Source organism: Carassius auratus, chromosome 22 (genome assembly GCF_003368295.1).
Source record: "Carassius auratus strain Wakin chromosome 22, ASM336829v1, whole genome shotgun sequence".
NCBI lineage: Eukaryota > Metazoa > Chordata > Actinopteri > Cypriniformes > Cyprinidae > Carassius > Carassius auratus.
Window position 1 is genome coordinate 1,068,648 of NC_039264.1, and position 20,012 is coordinate 1,088,659.

At 35.3% G+C, this 20,012-nt stretch overlaps 1 long non-coding RNA gene across 1 annotated transcript; it reads left to right on the forward strand.

The window, feature by feature from the left end:
* Positions 1-14,302: 14,302 nt before the first annotated feature.
* Positions 14,303-15,599, forward strand: LOC113039312 (uncharacterized). Its single transcript, XR_003274948.1, has 3 exons — positions 14,303-14,413; positions 14,501-14,595; positions 15,473-15,599. It is a non-coding gene; the product is annotated as an uncharacterized LOC113039312 (long non-coding RNA).
* Positions 15,600-20,012: the final 4,413 nt, after the last annotated feature.

Genomic DNA, 20,012 nt, shown 5'->3' on the forward strand with positions numbered 1-20,012 from the left:
GACTGTCTGATGTGTAATTACAGAATAAGAGCCCCACAAATATCATAAATGAGATGCTGCATCTCTACATAAAAAAAATCTATAAAAATAAAAGTTATAGATTGCACAGACCACTTTCACCTCAAATTGAGAGTACACCTTGCCACAATGTCAGCTGCATCGTTTCAGGACAGTCTGATGTGGAATTACAAAATAAGAGCCTCCCAAATCTCATAAACAAGCTTCTGCATCTCTACTTTCAAAAATCTATAAAAACAAAAGTTATAGATTGCACAGACCACTTTTACCTCAGATTGAGAGTACACCTTGCCACAATGTCAGCTGCATCGTTTCAGGACAGTCTGATGTGTAATTACAAAATAAGAGTCTCTCAAATGTCATAAAAAACTGCTGCATCTCTACTTTCAAAAATCCATAAAAACAAAAGTTATAGATTGCACAGACCACTTTCACCTCAGATTGAGAGTACACCTTGCCACAATGTCAGCTGCATCGTTTCAGGACAGTCTGATGTGTAATTACAAAATAAAAGCCTCCCAAATCTCATAAAAAAGCTGCTGCATCTTTACTTTCAAAAATATATAAAAACAAAAGTTATAGATTGCACAGACCACCTTCACCTCAGATTGAGAGTACACCTTGCCACAATGTCAGCTGCATCGTTTCAGGACAGTCTGATTTGGAATTACAAAATAAAACCCTCCCAAATCTCAAAAATAAGATGCTGCATCTCTACATTAAAAAATCTATAAAAATAAAAGTTATAGATTGCACAGACCACTTTCACCTCAGATTGAGAGTACACCTTGCCACAATGTCAGCTGCATCGTTTCAGGACAGTCTGATGTGTAATTACAAAATAAAAGCCTCCCAAATCTCATAAAAAAGCTGCTGCATCTTTACTTTCAAAAATATATAAAAATAAAAGTTATAGATTGCACAGACCACTTTCACCTCAGATTGAGAGTACACCTTGCCACAATGTCAGCTGCATCGTTTCAGGACGGTCTGATATGTAATTACAAAATAAGAGCCTCTCAAATCTCATAAACAAGCTGCTTCATCTCTACTTTCAAAATTATATATTTAAAAAAGTTATACATTGCACAGACCACTTTCACCTCAGATTGAGAGTACACCTTTCCACAATGTCAGCTGCATCGTTTCAGGACCGTCTGATGTGGAATTACAAAATAAGAGCCTCCCAAATCTCAAAAATAAGCTGCTGCATCTCTACTTTCAAAAATATATATTAAAAAAAGTTATAGATTGCACAGGCCACTTTCACGTCAGATTGACGGTACACCTTGCCACAATCTCAGCTGCATCGTTTCAGGACAGTCTGATATGGAATTACAAAATAAGAGCCTCCCAAATCTCATAAATAAGCTGCTGCATCTCTACTTTCAAAAATGTATATTTAAAAAAGTTATAGATTGCACAGACTACTTTCACCTCATATTGAGAGTACACCTTGGCACAATGTCAGCTGCATCGTTTCAGGATGGTCTGATGTGGAATTACAAAATAAGAGCCTCCCAAATCTCAAAAATAAGCTGCTGCATCTCTACTTTCAAAAATCTATAAAAATAAAAGTTATAGATTGCACAAACCACTTTCACCTCAGATTGAAAGTACACATTGCCATAGTTCCACATCGTTTCAGGACTGTCTAATGTGGAATTTTTAAATAAGTGCCTACCAAAATGCACAACGTTGTGTCTCTGCAATCAGAAACCTCACACACTTCCACTGTATCCAAACACACACACACACAAGCACTTTTTTTTTACAAGACAAAAATTATTTGAAGACATTGTCTACATACACACAGACACACACATATATACTGGCCCCCTTTTATTACCCATTTCTGTGTTGTTTTTGAGGTTTGTGTTCTTGAGTGTTTGCTGCTAAAAAGCTAATGTTTTTGTTTCATCTGACCATAGAAGCCAGTCCCATTTGAGGTTCCAATAATGTGTGATATCTGAATATGCTTTATTTTGTTTTTGGATGAGCTAGAAGATTTTTTCTTGTAACCCTCCTTAACAACGTGTTGATGTAGATTCTGTTTGACAATTTTTTTAAGGTTTTCTGAGACTATTTTCTGCAATTCTCCAGCTGTGATCCTTGGAGAGTCTTTAGCCACTCAACTCTCCTTCTCACCATGCATTAGGACGATATAGACATACGTCCTCTTCCTGGCAGATTTGTAACATTTTATGTTGATTGAAAATTCTTAATTATTGCCCTGATGGTGGAAATGGTCCACTTCACCAATTTGTGAATCTCAATTATCAGCAAAAGATAATTTTCATTCATCAGAAATATATTCTTTGGTTTTTCTCATTGAGATGGATGATTGATGAAATTTGAGCTTTGTTTTCCCTCTTCTTTATATTTTTGTGAAACAGGTAGCCATGGCTGGATAATTTCATGTTTATAATCACGCTGGAGTGCTCAAAAATATATATACCTCATTTTTGCTATATGGAATGCAAAAACTTTTAAATTCAGTATATCAAAACTGCTCAGAATGCAGATATAACCTAAGGTTTTTTTCTGTATTCTGAGCAGTATTGAGATACTGATCTTCAAAGTTTTTGCAGAGTGTCATCTGTGTAAACGCAAACTGTTTACTTTTAAGATGTTTTAAAACATAAAACTAGTGTTGTAACAATGTTCTAGTTGTAGTTCCTGTGGCTCAAGTGGTAGAGCTTTGCATTAGCACTGCAAGGCTGTGGGTTTGATTCCCAAGGAACACATAGGTAAAAAAAAAAATGTTAGCCTGAATGCAATGTAAGTTGCTTTGGATAAAAGTATCTTCTAAATGCATACATTTAATTTTAAATGTTAAAATTAAAATGTATATTTAATGTATTCATGACATTTATTTTATATTTAAAAAATCTCTCCGGACATCAGTATGGCTAAAATAACATGCAAACATTTATTATTGTAATTGAGACCAAATCAATTAAATTGTTCTAACTGAAAATAACTTCTAAGTATGGGTCACCATACTTGGCTGTATGTCACTTCACTTTCTTTCACTTTATTTCTCTACACTGATTTACAGTTTTTCAGCGCTCTCCTCATCGCGCCGCAGTTCAGCGACATGACAAAGAAAGATGATCCTGATTGGTCCTCTTTTGTTTAAAAAAAAAAAAGTCCCAAAATGTACACAACTTTAAAAAGGAATATCACAAAATGTAAACAAGTTGTCCCAGAATATGAATATGAGAATAAGAAAAATGTCAGATAGTACTTTATAATGCCACATTTCAAAGAGCGCAAAATCGTAACGTTAATAAGTTCCTGTCAGGCACTTGTGAGACCTAAACAGCCATCCATCTTGAGGGCATCAACGCCCACTACAGTACGATTGACATTTCGCAACAATATTGCTGCATCAGAGTATAACACATAAAAATCGTAGGGTTGCACGAGGACTGGAAGGATGTCGAAGCAAGACGAAGGGTGACTGCAACTTTTATTACATAATAGAGTTCCTCTGCTAAATTGCTATATTTTGGTTGGACATTTAAGGAAAATTACTTGAATCGACAGTGACGTGTTTGCTATCCACCATTAGCAATATTAATGATCAACCAATTGAGTAGCACTATTCAGTCATTTATATATATATATATATTTATATATACCATTTTACTGTGATGTCTGAGTTAATGTAATACTTTATTTTAAATTAAAGACGTTTTACTAGGACACTCGTAAGATCAATCAATTGCAGAAACTGATGATGCTCGTTGACGCTATCATGTAAAAATAATCACGGTGATGATAACTTTGAAAACTGATGTCATGGTTATGTTTTGAGCACTGTATAGGCCTAAAGCAGAAACATATGTTTTAATCGCAAGTTTTCATCATACTGACACTTTGGATTTTCTCCCAGAGTTCGCTCATTCAGGGTGTTTGGGGTGAGTAATTTTTTATTTTTTTTTTAATTTTACTATCCATCCATAAAAATGCAGTTCAATAATTATGTCCAACAACTATGTTTTTAACTGTATTAATGGACTTTTATTTCCTCTATAGAACAAAACCAAACTTGTATCAATTGAGGAAATTGTGGAGTCAGTTGAATTCCTGACAAAAAATGTAATCAAATTTGATGATAATGTGACACGAAAAGACGGCTTTTGGGGACAGGTGTGCAGTGCACATACCATTCCTAACACCAAAAACAATCGCTATAGACTTCTTAGAGCATTTCGTAAGGTGAGCACTTCTTTGTTTCACTAAAAGGTTTTCAAAACCAGACTCCTGACACAAATGGTTATTAAAATTACAGTTAAAATATGATTACACACACACACACACTTTTATGTATAAATATGTATGTACATATACATTTCTCTTGTTGATGACAGTCAACAGTGATAGTTGTTATGTAGTGTTTTTTACACCATCTTTTAAGGTTTAAAAATGTATCAGTTACATGCAGTTTTATATATTTACTAGTGAAATTATAGAATTTTCAGATTCATAGACAAAGTCACAGGTTGACATGTCTGAACCAGTTAGTCAACCTTTTTGGTTCTGACATCTGTTTCATCTACAAATTCCTACCTTGTAAAGCCAACTTTTTCTATCTTTCTGTAAAAGCACCAGCCAGAATCGTCCCCATCTCCAGTGCCATCCAAGGACAGTGGAAGTGCTGCTGGAGATGAAAGACGCAAGTCTTCTGAACCAGTTAGTCAACCTTTTTGGTACCGACATCTTTTTCATGTAAGACTTCTTACGTTGTAATAACAGTATTTTCTGTCTTTCTGTAAAAGCACCAGCCAGATTCGTCCCCATCTCCAGTGCCATCCGAGGACAGTGGAAGTGCTGCTGGAGATGAAAGACGCAAGTCTTCTGAAGAAGTTAGTCAACCTTTTTGGTACCGACGTCTTTTTCATGTAATACTTCCTACGTTGTAATAACAGTATTTTCTGTCTTTCTGTAAAAGCACCAGCCAGATTCATCCCCATATACAGTGCCATCCGAGGACAGTGGAAGTGCTGCTGGAGATGAAAGACGCAAGTCTTCTGAAGAAGTTAGTCAACCTTTTTGGTACCGACATCTTTTTCATGTAATACTTCCTACGTTGTAATAACAGTATTTTCTGTCTTTCTGTAAAAGCACCAGCCAGATTCATCCCCATCTCCAGTGCCATCCGAGGACAGTGGAAGTGCTGCTGGAGATGAAAGACGCAAGTCTTCTGAACCAGTTAGTCAACCTTTTTGGTACCGACATCTTTTTCATGTAAGACTTCTTACGTTGTAATAACAGTATTTTCTGTCTTTCTGTAAAAGCACCAGCCAGAATCGTCCCCATCTCCAGTGCCATCCAAGGACAGTGGAAGTGCTGCTGGAGATGAAAGACGCAAGTCTTCTGAACCAGTTAGTCAACCTTTTTGGTACCGACATCTTTTTCATGTAAGACTTCTTACGTTGTAATAACAGTATTTTCTGTCTTTCTGTAAAAGCACCAGCCAGAATCGTCCCCACCTCCAGTGCCATCCAAGGACAGTGGAAGTGCTGCTGGAGATGAAAGACGCAAGTCTTCTGAAGAAGTTAGTCAACCTTTTTGGTACCGACATCTTTTTCATGTAAGACTTCTTACGTTGTAATAACAGTATTTTCTGTCTTTCTGTAAAAGCACCAGCCAGATTCATCCCCATCTCCAGTGCCATCCGAGGACAGTGGAAGTGCTGATGGAGATGAAAGACGCAAGTCTTCTGAACCAGTTAGTCAACCTTTTTGGTACCGACATCTTTTTCATGTAAGACTTCTTACGTTGTGATAACAGTATTTTCTGTCTTTCTGTAAAAGCACCAGCCAGATTCTTCCCCATATCCAGTGCCATCCGAGGACAGTGGAAGTGCTGCTGGAGATGAAAGACGCAAGTCTTCTGAAGAAGTTAGTCAACCTTTTTGGTACCGACATCTTTTTTAGGTAAGACTTCTTACGTTGTAATAACAGTATTTTCTGTCTTTCTGTAAAAGCACCAGCCAGATTCATCCCCATATACAGTGCCATCCGAGGACAGTGGAAGTGCTGCTGGAGATGAAAGATGTGAGTCTCCAGTCCAAGTAAGTTATCACTGTTTGTGATTCATTCAAAACAGTTGAGGCCACTAGGCCTGTCTGGTAATTGAAAAGTTTCTGATCAAAATACCTTTGACATTCAGGAGAGTTTTTCACAGTATCCTTTAGAAAGACAATGGTCCACTTCAGGGTTATAATCGTTATGGTTTCACATGATAATAAAGGTTCAGTCTGTGATTTCTCAAAGTCATATTTTTTCAAATTTTGGTTCCTGAGGCTCAGTGGTAGAGCATTTTGTTAGCAGCACAAAATGTCATAGGTTAAATTCCCAACATACAGTACAGACCAAAAGTTTGGACACACCTTCTTATTCAAAGAGTTTTCTTTATTTTCACAACTGTGAAAATTGTAGATTCACACTGAAGGCATCAAAACTATGAATTAACACATGTGGAATTATATATGGAATTATATACATAACAAAAAAGTGTGAAACAACTGAAAATATGTCATATTCTAGGTTCTTCAAAGTAGCCACCTTTTGCTTTGATTACTGCTTTGCACACTCTTGGCATTCTCTTGATGAGCTTCAAGAGGTAGTCACCTGAAATGGTCTTCCAACAGTCTTGAAGGAGTTCCCCGAGAGATGCTTAGCACTTGTTGGCCCTTTTGCCTTCTGTCTGCGGTCCAGCTCACCCCTAAACCATCTCGATTGGGTTCAGGTCCGGTGACTGTGGAGGCCAGGTCATCTGGCACAGCATCCCATCACTTTCCTTCTTGGTCAAATAGCCCTTGATGCCTTCAGTGTGAATCTACAATTTTCATAGTCATGAAAATAAAGAAAACTCTTTGAATGAGAAGGTGTGTCCAAACTTTTGGTCTGTACTGTACATGTTGTTAAAAACGAAGTAAAAAAAAAAAAAGTAAAGCCTGAATGCACTGTAAGTAGCTTTGGATAAAAGTGTCTGCTAAATGCATAAATGTTAAAACGTTGATGAACACTATTATTATATTTAAAATCAACCCAAACAAACACATATTCCCTTTATTGCTTCACCTTTAAAAGACATGAAAATGTAAAGCAGTTGTTGAAGTAACTTTGTCACAGCTGAAGTGGACCAATATAATGCTTTAGAAAAATAAAGTCCCCCCCATCCACTGTTCTGATTGAACACGAGTTTGTAAAATAGCATTTTTTTTTCTGACCCTTTAATTTTTTTAAATTATGAATTAAAATAATAATGTTATTTTATAACTATAAGTAATTTGTTTATTTTTGTAATGTCACTTTACATTTTTGATGTTTGAATTTCTACGTATTCAGGTTTGACAATATTAATAACACAAAAACTGTTTTAGAATTAAACTACATAGTTTGGTTTGGAATATTGATTGGAACCATAAATTGATAAATTAATAAAGAAGAAATAGTTATTGAAATTTTGCGCATCCATGTTAGAAAAATGCACATGGACAAGTGAACAGTCCAAATGTGTCCCCCAAATAAGCAGCACCATCTTAAGCAACAGACAAATAATTACGTTTTTCTAGTACAGATTAAACTTTCACACGTAACACATAAGTAGTTTAGTGTAGATGATCGTTTTTAAAAAACTATTTTTTCTTCATGGCAAACCATTAACATTGTACTTTTTCCATTAGGGCTTCATGATTAGTGAATCAGATGAAGACGGGTTTGTCAAAATCTGTGTGCCTAAGAACCCCTCCTTCTTTTTCATTGACAAGAGTGAGTGGGATAACCTGATAAAGAAGAGGAAAAAAAGAGGCTTTGCAGGACTTCAATGGACCACAGTAATTTCCAAGGGGCTGAGGACAATACACCCATACTGTTCATTTGCTTTTAAAAGACACAGACTGAAAGGATTGGGTTTGAAACAAACCAGCCCAGAATTTTCATGTCTTGCCTACTGCCGATTTGAAGATTGTCCAGTCCACTGTTACAGTGACTGTGGATAGTGACAAGGACCTTAAAGCAACAGTTGAATTTCAGGGTGGACAGTGCATACATAATCGCACTGAACTTAAAAGAAGACCTGTAAGAGCAAATTACAGAAAAGCATTAGGGAAGGAATTACAAAAACAGCTCCCACGAGCAATGTTTCTAGAGAACATAGCCAAAATACCTGAGGATGTAATGGAGTCCGGCTGTAGAGATGTTGCTCCGAGTCGCAATGTCTTGAAAAACATTTCATGGGAAGCCCGTAAGTCAAGCCGCCAACACAGCAATGAAATAATCAGCCTTCAAATAATGCTACAAAAGAGAACAAAGAGTCCAGATGAGGTACTCCAGAAAGTGATGCTACACCCAAAAGGGGTCCTGCTGTGGTCAAAAAGGAGTATATACATTTATCAGGAACGATGCCAGGAGGACATAATTTATCTAGATGCGACTGGAAGCATAATGAGGAGAGAGACAGGATCACCTCCATTCTATGTATATGAGTTGGTGGTCAGAAATCCACACAAAACCTCATCTCCATTTCCTGTTGCCACGTACCTTACTTGCGACCACACCACAGCCTCAGTTTTGTATTTTCTTGAGGCATTTCTAACAGACGTGGCAAGGTGGTTTGGAAGGAAGGGTATGCGGTCACCTGTCATGGTCATTTGTGATGGGTCAATTGTGTTAATGCAGGCTATATGCATGGCATTTGCCAAAAAAAACCTGACTGACACAATAAACCACTATTACAACATTGCAAGTGGAAAAGGGAAACCGGAAGATTTTGATTTGCCAATTCTGCATAGATGCCTCAGCCATGTGATGAAGAATGCAAAGGAAATGTGCAGAAAGTAGTAAGCAGAATGTATTATTACTACAAAATCCTTGTAGTATACATTAGATTATGAAATTTGTCTGCATTAAGTACATTTCTAATACAGCAGCAAGTCTTAAATGCAGAGCATAATGGGATTTTAGTTCACACAAGTAACGTAATATCCATAAATGCTGTCATGTTAGTTTTTAAAAATTCAAATTCAATTATGATATTACTTTCCTCAGTGCAACAAACCACTACCACCTGGCAATGCATGTCTTTGGTGCCCTCACAACTGCAAGCACTTTAAAAGAACTGGATGACATGGTTCAAAGTGCTACAGTTGTCTTCTCCAGTCCATGCTGTGGTGCAAGTGTTGAGAAGCACTTCAAGAACCTGCAATCGTGGCTGCAGAAAAAAGGGACTCCATTGGATGAGACTACCAAGTCTAGGGGTGATGCAGAGGACTTGAAGGTAAATGTTAGATCTATCATCTGACCTTCCTGATCTATCTATCTATCTATATATCCATCTATCTATCTATCTATAGGACATGGTAATTGTCAAAAAGGTAAAAGTGAGAACTTTTATTATTTTATTATGTTGGGGAATTTACAGTAAAAACCCAAGGACCAGACATTTGGCAATGAAGACCAGGAGTCAGAGATGAGTTCAATTAATAATAATAATTTTATTTTAAGAAAATAGTTTGCAATTTCATCAGCAGAAGTCAGCTTCAATACTCTCGACGGAGTTCGTAGGCCAGCCCCGTACAATACAAAATCAACCACAGTTATACTCCAGACAGAAGACATTAGTTGCGTCAAAGCGCTGGTCAGCAGTAATCTGATTGGTTCCAAAACCTAGATAAACTTAGACAATCTTCACATATGGGCATAAACATCTTCAGCATATCTCCAATAATTGTAGCAGGCATCAGCACGGGTGAAGAAGACACCTCATCTCAGGTCCAGATGTCAGCAATGTCAGCAGAATCTATTCTTCTGTACAGAACATAGGTGCTGACACACACACATACACACAAAGCCCATATCTACAATTCAAGGTTCTCTAGCACTGGCAAGTCTCTTATCACTACGGTTGGATACACACACATAATAGGCCGACATTAATCTTGAGGAATAGAAATAGAGGATAGAACAGGATTCACAGTTCTACATTTATTTTCGTCCCTCGCAGCGCACGTAGAGGAAGGTCCTCCCCTGACCCTTTTAGTTGACCTTGTGACCCTAGGAGAAGGAATACACTCACATATGCTCCTGTCTCTTACTTCTAAACACTTCTAAAAGGGAAAATATAAATCTGTGTAAGCAGCATGCATCTATCTATACGTATATAGATGGCTTTTTACTTATTAAGTTAAATCATACAACAATCTTGGAAGTTAAATACTGATCAAACACTTTATTAATAATTACACAATATTAATGAGATAATATATATATATATTGAAGAAAGGATATGATCAGCAGCATCCACTCAATCCTCTCCTTCAATTATTATTTTGGTTATTGGACTAAGGAGGACATACTGGTAACCACAAAGACTGTTGTCTTCTCTTGAAATGCTGCAAATGTGACAAGTACTACAATTTACAGTTATTATCAGTTAGTTTGGAGAATTTCTTAAATCATTATTAATATTGCAAACCAGTAAGTGCATATCTCAAAACAATTTGTACAAACAGCATTCAACAATGGATTACTTGCAAAAGTATTACTTTCCAAAAATCCATAGTTAATCTCTCAAAAGTAAGTATTTGTGTCAAGAAATAGACCATTGACATGATAATGACAAATGACAAAACCCTTTTGTCATTGTTCACAAATGTCAAAAATGTTTAAGTCATAATGTCAGTCTGTAAAAGCACGGTTTCCTTTTGTCTGTGTTCCTGTGACTCAGTGGTAGAGCATTGCATTAGCAGCGCAAAAGGTTATGGGTTCGATTCCCATGGAGTACACATGTTAGGTTAAAAAAATGATAATGATTTGTTAGCGTGAATGCACTGTAATCAACTTTGGATAAAAGCATCTGGTAAATGTAAATCTAATGTGCAGATGTAAACTATGGTTTGGTTTCCATTGAAAATGCACAAGGCTGAGTTTCTTATGTATGGAATATATACATTTCAACTACCCAAATTTACACATTACTGCATGTGCGATATTCATTACAAGACAATGGACAGGATTCAAAATTCTGCTGTACTGTACTTGTGGTCTGACCATAAAAATGCATTACAATGTCATTGTGATAGAAAATTAAAAGACACGAAACCAGTGGAGAAAAAGATAAAATAACAGAGGTAAACACACAAAAAACCTTGTGTATGCAGTGTAATTTTAACAGAGAACCAGTATAATATTTTTGGATCATCATTACAAAAAACTATTTATAATGTAGAAAACAGCAAACAGTTGTGCACAGTCAGTAAAATGGTTGTACAAAAGTGGTCACAATTTGTTCAGAGTAGTGAGAGATTGCTTTTATGATGATGTGCACAAGATACTATATGATGTGGAGGTTGAACAAGTAGTTTTGAAAATTTCATTTCTGATCTGAAAATGCTCCAAAGCATCTGAGAAAAACTGTAAAACACCTCTAATAACACATTGTTGCATTCTTTTTAGGATATTACAGGAAGCAACAGATTTGCAAAACGTTGCAATGCAATTATTTCTAATGCCCCACTGGACAAGCATGGAGAGGTCAATGTGTACCAATGCAAAGGGCTTATTGATCACCTTAAGAAATACGTTCTGCCATTTGCTGGATTATGGACCTGGATAATGCTAGGTTTGTCATATAACTAAGTCACATTTCCCTTTTTGGACAGAAATATCAGACGGTGTGTTTTCTGACAATTTAAAAAAAAAAATTTAATTTTTTTTTTAAATACAAAGGTGACCTAGGACGACATGGGACAGGACCACAATATAAGCAGTGCTCCAGGAGATACAATGCCCTGAGAAAGCTTACAAGACAAGTAATTATATAGTTTGTACCATTAGAGTAAATTGTGACACAACTCTTATTTTGTCGTACAGATAAATTATGTTTTCACCTGTCTTTGTATCCTTTCTCAGAACATTACAAAGGACAACAAAACTCAAGGAGTAATGGAAAAGAGCCAGTGGGACTTGAAACATATTCGTTTTACTTCTGGCCGGCTCACCAGGCTTGATGACTTTGTAGCCCAGTATCGGATTAGCCACACTGCACTCCTGAAGGAGTATGAGGACTCCGAAAGAGTTTTCCGAAGGAAGGTTAGAATATTTTGGAAAGGACTATAACAGGAGAATTACATGTAGTGTGTCATTCCATTCTATGCTTTGATATGTAAACCATATCTACAAATCCCTTACTTTATGTAGACTTACAGAGTAGAAAAAGAAATATGGAAAGAAAAGCAACAGAAAAAACGGGGAAGATATGTCTCACCAATTCCCAAGCCTTTCCCTTTCAAGACATCAAAAAAGAAGGTATAGTGTCAATGTAATGCTTTCATGCGTTCTACAGAAATAAATGAAATTCATAATCTTCACATAACATAACAGTCCTAATTCTTATGCACCAATGGAAATTTCATCCACTCCAAAAAAATAACAAAAACAAATTGATTTAAAAGACAAACAGAAGCACTGTCTCATGAGGCTCTTTAAAAATCTGATCTGTTTTTAAACTGTTGATAGTCCTCAGTGTCTGAGGGTCCCATTGGAAAACAAATCTCGCCCCCACAGCCAAGGTCATCCCTGGAGGGGGACCATGAAAACATTGTTGATAACAAGGCAAAGACAACAGCAACCCCACAGGATCAAGTAAGAATGCTTTCTTTTATCAAATGTTCATACTCATAGTATTACCTTTTAAATGTTCTAGTTTGTTTGAATATTTTAAAGAATAAAAACAGTAGTTAAAAAAAATCTTATTGAAACACATTACCTTTCTGTTTAACTGTCTTTCATGTTTGGTTGAAATTTGTAGCTCACCACTTTGTGGAAAAGGAGAGACACTGAGGTTGTGGTTTCTGTGGTCCCTACACAAACCAAAGTAACATCATTTATCATTCATCACAGTGAACTGTGTACACTTCGGCCACACCAGTGGCTAAATGGCGAGGTACAGCATACATTTATTTTTTATATTTAAAATAAGCTTAAGTAACTTTTCATAACTATAAACCTGTATATAAAATTATAAATATACTATAAAATAAAGGTCCATGTTTCATACATAACTGTAAAGAATGTAGTGCAGGAATAATGAGTAGGTCTACATTACCACTTCATCTACCACGATTAACAAATATGGACACAACAAATCTGAAAGTAAAATTCCATGTAGGACTGCCTATTAGAGGACAAAAAATAACAGAATGAAATTAGACTCATTAAGAACTACAAATTAACAAGGACAAATAATAAAGAGCTACTAAATAATTACATACTCGCCACAAAAAAACATAAACAAAACAAAATTAAACCCTGTGTCTTGTAACGATACATTGATGTTTAAATGCACAAAACGATCAGTCTATGCTAGAACCTGAAAAGTATTTATATAGTTTTTTTTTACCTCTTCATTCATGTCCAAACTGTTCTAAGCGCGTCCTTCTGAGCATGTTTATCAAGTAGGCATGTGATGCGTCGTCTTGCATTATGGCAGATCACAGACTTAAAAGTTAATATATCAAAACTTAATTTTTTATTTGTAATATGCATTACTAAGGATTTCATTTGGACAAATTTAAATCCGATTTTCTCAGTATTTTCAAATTCTAACAAACCATAAATTAATGGAAAGCTTATTTATTCAGCTTTCAGATGATGTGTAAATATTTTAAACAATTTAGCCTTATGACTGCTTTTATGGTCCAGGGTAACATATGGATAAATACTGTGTGGTTCTGTATAGCATGTGTTTATCTGTGTACACATTGCAATATTGAAATGGTTAAATTGAAACATAGTTACTCATTTTGAGATAAAAGTACAAATTGCTGCAAATGTTACATAGACAATAGCATTTTGTATATTGTAAATAATAATAAGACAAATATTTATTCTAGATAGAACTATGATGTGATCAATGGTTTGTAAATGTTGTACTCTTAATGTATAACACTAATTTTCTAAAAAAATATGCAATTGTTTTCCATAGATAATTGAAGCCCTGTTTCATATTGCTGCCAGTGAGCTAGAGATCGGGAATTCCATTTACATTCTTAATCACTACATGGCAGGTGTGATTCTGTTTGGGGAAAAACCTCAGCTTGCCTGGCAAAAATTGTCAAAGGTAGTTATGGTGGACTGACTATAGTATGGATATGCAATTTTGTGTGTATGTGTTTCCAAAGACCAATATTATATATCTTAAGTATTATAACCCTAACCACATGCAGAATTATGGTTAATGTCATAATATTTTAAAAGGCAAATGTACTTAATAATTGCAAAGCTGATATAATGTTTGTGTTCTTTGGTAGATTAACTTGAACAATTACCAGGGAATTGTTTCTTTTGTGAACATTGACAATGTCCATTGGAAGTTTCTGGTGAGTAGGTGAATAACTTCATTTTGTCATTACCAAATCTGGATCTACTCAGTATTAGTAGCAGTTGTTTCACCTTATCATTTTCAGTTCATAAATGCGGTCAACCACACAGTGTACCTGGTAGACCCATCAAAAAGTCCCACAGAGAAAGATGACTCAATTCATGCTGCCCAAAAACTCAGGTATTCTTTATGTAACTCATTGTCACATCCTTAAGCCACATTCTATGGCTATGTGAATGCAGTTGCACAGAATTTTCTATATTTATTTACCTACCCACTAACAAAGTTTTAATGACTTTGTCTACTGTTATTACACATCTAAAGGTTTTGCTTTCATGGCATAGAATGTGTACAAGTTGTTGATATTGGTGGGACATTTCTCATTATCTTTAGATACAGCTTAAATACAACTTTATTTTCATTAAACATTACAAGTAAATAATAATACAAGTACTTGGTAACAAAATACAATTTAGCATTTGTAAAATTCCAAATAGTAGTTTTGTGCTACTATTATAATAATATATAAATAATATTTATATTATATATAAATCATCATTAAATAAATAACTGAACAGTAAATACACACAGCAGGTGAAAAAAATATGGATAGATAGCTCATCGACGAAAAAAACATCGATTGTTGTGAAGATGTTCAGTTGCTGGGGATACTAAAGATACATTTTAATAGATTTGCATTCACCACAGTGGTACACCAAAGAACCCAATAAGCATGCATAGACTGAAGTGTTTAAAAGATATCATTATGTCATATTGCTATTTTTCCCATATCACAAGTAATTACTGACCAGGAGGCCTAAAGGTTAAATGAATCAAATCACAATTGATGCAAACATTGTTTAGACTTTGTATGACTTTAAAGTAATACAATTATTTACATAATTTACATTCTGGAAACTAAGAATTAAAAAACACTATAATAATTAAGTTATAAACATATGCATATTAAACATTTGGAATAGACTAGTAATTTGATTTCAAATTTTATGTACTTTGTTCCTAATTAACACATATTTTAATTATACATCACACCTAGTGAGTACATACAAATGAGGAATACGCAACAAAGAAAAACAGAGTGGCAGAATATACAGTGGAAAGGAGGAGTTATGACACATCCAGTCCAGCAGGATGGAAGTAGCTGTGGCGTCATTGTTGTCTTGGTATGTGACATGTACTGTAATACCTCTCTCTCTCTCTTATCTTCTTTATATTAAGTAAATCTTTATGTGCCATGTTCAGATTTTTACTTGATTGTACAAAATGACAAGTAAAAGATTAGGGGAATTCTAGTTAAAAAAGCTGCCATATGCTGGAGTCTGACATATTACATGATGGTCTTATATCATTGATTTTTTTAGATGGCAAGGGAAATAATGAAAGCATTTCCAAATGTTCCCATTTTACAATTTGGAACTTCCAGAAAGGAAATGGCCAATGAACGAAAAATGATGGCTCTACAGATACTCAAAGAATCAGGTTTGTAAAACAAGTTCTTGTCTGCTGTGTGCTTGAATATATAATAAAATGCAGCCTATCACATCTGACTCAAGTCAAAATTCAAATACACCAAGCAGAATTCAAGTATAACAAATTATTTATAAATTGAAGTTATTAGAGTTATTAGTAGAAAGGCATAGGCACACATTGTATCCATTGGCATTATTATTAGGGGCCAAGCACCAAAGTTCTTATTCTTCTTTGCCCATTTCTTCCACTCGAGTCTATGGCAGCCCATAGAGCCACTTGCAGGAAAGTTGTCAAATTTGGTACAATGATAGAGGACAGTCTCAACACATTAACCAAAGCAAATTTGGAGTCTCCAAATTTTTACTCATGATTATTATAAGAACTTTTAAACCATAAGCCACAGAAGGAAATATTGGCTCATGCTGAGTCGAATGAATACCAAAATTGTAAAAATCATAAGGTTTAGTTTTTTCGCTAATTTCTATTGTTCGAATAACCTACTTGTTGGATTGTCTGATTTTCAGCCAAAATTTCCTCAGATCATCTTCAGAACATGCTGGCAAAAAATTTTGGCATTCAAATTTATTTGTCCAGCCATTATCGAATAAGACACGTATGAATTCTAAGAAAACATCTAAAAAAGGATGAGAGGCTATATCTCTGCAACTGTTTGGCAAATTGAGACTTTGTGTGTGTTATAACAAGTATGACCTAAGACTACCTTCAGTGTTTTGGTGTTGTCCTACCTAGTGGTCAAGAGATATGAAAAATACATATTGTTGCTTATAACTTCTGAATGTAACTATGCATTAGTTAATGTTGAAAACATAGGTTTAACTAATTTAGTCAGCATGGACTAAGAATGAACAGTACTTTTACATAACTTATCAATTGTAGTAAGTTAAACAATGGAACCGTATTATAAAATGGTTAATAACAGTGTTGATTCCAGTGACATTGACTTACAAAATCAGTGTTTGTATGAAGTTGACTAATGTACTAATGGCACTTTGTTAACTATTAGTTTATAATAATCAAAAGTTTTTAAGTGATTTTGTACTTTACAATATACAGTGCCAGTCCAAAGATGGTAAACATCACTATTTGAATGGCTTTCTCTCCGGAAATGGAAACTCTCATGCTTACCAAGTCTGTTAAGCAGCTTGACAGTTAGATATGGTTATAATAAGAATGTCACTTTTCAGTTACAGTTACGGTATATTATAATCTTGCATTACCTACATCTGATAGGTCTCTCTACAATCAAGGGTAATCCATGGTAACAAAAATTTTAGGTTAACAACTGTGGAAAATAACAACTACAGATGCCAGATGACTATGCAGAGGCCTAAATACATGAAAGTATTTGATCTCCAATGTCATATAAACATATGTTCACCAAATTGAAGGGGATGTAAATGCCATTCTGATTCTGATTCTGATTCTGATTCTTCTAATTGCAGTGTTTGATGAAGCCGAAAACTGTTCCATGTGTTCCCTTAAAAAGCCTACTGGATGTGTGCATCGTTTCATAAATTGGGTGAGTTTGTTAACCACTAGATAAAGTGAAAAGCAATAGCAATATTAAACTGTAGCAGTTCCCTGATATTTCCAACTAATACATTTCTAGATCCAATGTGACACATGTGAAAGGTGGTACCATGAAAAGTGCCTGGGTATGGCCAAAGAAGACCTGGAACAGGCCAGAGCTAACACATGGAGCTGCATATTGTGCTCTTAAAGTGTTTCATTAAAACAAACTTTTTTCTTTTTCCTTATTTTTTCTTTTTTTTTTGAAGTGTGCAGTTGTTCTTTTAAATTGTTATTAATAGTTGTAAATGGTAAATTGTTTTGATTAAATTGAGTATAAACACTGTTTTGTGAAAAATGTGAAAGAAAAGTCTTAAATTATTATAAAATTAAAAAATTTTATGTGTGAAATTCAACATCAGAACATTATGTCTTTTTGTAGTTGATGTTGTACTCTTAATCTGAGTTGAAAATGGTATGTGGACCCTAGAACTTTTATTTTTATAGCTTTTTGAAAGTAGAGATGCTCAAACGTATATATTCTGCATTTATTTTGTAAAATTCTACATCAGAGAGTCCTGAAACGACACAGATGACACTTGGGATTGTGTACTCTCAATCTGAGGTGAATGTAGTCTGTGCAATCTAAAAATTTAATTTTTATACATTTTTGAAAATAGAGATGCAGAATCTCATTCATGAGATTTTGGGGGGGGGGGGGGGTCCTATTTTGTAATTCCACATCAGACAGTTCTGAAACGACGCAGCTGATTTTGTGGGAAGGTGTACTCTTAATCTGAGGTGAAAGTGGTCTGTGCAATCTATAACTCTTTTTAAATATACATTTTTGAAAGTAGAGATGCAGCAGTTTTTTTTTAGATGTGGGAGGCTTTTATTTTGTAATTACACATCAGACTGTCCTGAAACGATGCAGCTGACATTGTGGCAAGGTGTACTCTCAATCTGAGGTGAAAGTGGTCTGTGCAATGTATAACTTTAATTTGTATAGATTTTTTTATATAGAGATGTAGCATCTCATTTATGATATTTGGGGGGCTCTTATTTTGTAATTCCACATCAGACCGTCCTGAAACGATGCAACTGACATTGTGGTAAGGTGTACTATCAATCTGATGTGAAAGTGGCATGTGCAATCTATACATTTTTTTCATATATAATTTTGAAAGTAGAGCTGAAGCAGCTTGTTTATGAGATTTGAGAGGCTCTTATTTTGTAATTACACATCAGACCGTCCTGAAACGATGCAGCTGACATTTTGGCTAGGTGTACTCTAAATCTGAGGTGAAAGTGGCCTGTGCAATCTTTAACTTTACATTTTATAGATTTTCTGAAATAGATGCAGCATCTCATTTATGATATTTGGGAGGCTGTTATTTTGTAATTACACATCAGACTGTCCTGAAACGATGCAGCTGACATTGTGGCAAGGTGTACTCTCAATCTGAGGTGAAAGTGGCCTGTGCAATCTACAACATTTTTTAATATACATTTTTGAAAGTAGAGATGCAGCAGTTTTTTTTTTAGATCTGGGAGGCTTTTATTTTGTAATTACACATCAGACCGTCCTGAAACGATGCAGCTGACATTGTGGCAAGGTGTACTCTCAATCTGAGGTGAAAGTGGCCTGTGCAATCTATAACTTAGATTTTTATAGATTTTTGAAAATAGAGATGCAGCATCCCATTTATGAGATTTGTGAGGCTCTTATTTTGTAATTCCACATCGGACCGTCCTGAAACGATGCATCTGACATTGTGGCAAGGTGTACTCTCAATCCGAGGTGAAAGTGGCCTGTGCAACCTATAACTTTTTTAAATATAAAATTTTGAAAGTAGAGATGAAGCGGCTTGTTTATGAGATTTGGGAGGCTCTTATTTTGTAATTCCACATCAGACCGTCCTGAAACGATGCAGCTGACATTGTGGCAAGGTGTACTCTCAATTTGAGGTGAAAGTGGCCTGTGCAATCTATAACTTTAATTTTTATAGATTTTCTAATATAGAGATGTAGCATCTCATTTATGAGATTTGGGAGGCTCTTATTTTGTAATTACACATCAGACTGTCCTGAAACGATGCAGCTGACATTTTGGCAAGGTGTACTCTAAATCTGAGGTGAAATTGGCCTGTGCAATCTATAACTTTTTTAAATTTAAATTTTTCAATGTAGAGATGCAGCAGTTTTTTTTAGATGTGGGAGGCTTTTATTTTGAAATTACACATCAGACTGTCCTGAAACGATGCAGCTGACATTGTGGCAAGGTGTACTCTCAATCTGAGGTGAAAGTGGTCTGTGCAATGTATAACTTAGATTTTTATAGATTTTTGAAAATAGAGATGCAGCATCCCATTTATGAGATTTGTGAGGCTCTTATTTTGTAATTCCACATCGGACCGTCCTGAAACGATGCATCTGACATTGTGGCAAGGTGTACTCTCAATCCGAGGTGAAAGTGGCCTGTGCAACCTATAACTTTTTTAAATATAAAATTTTGAAAGTAGAGATGAAGCGGCTTGTTTATGAGATTTGGGAGGCTCTTATTTTGTAATTCCACA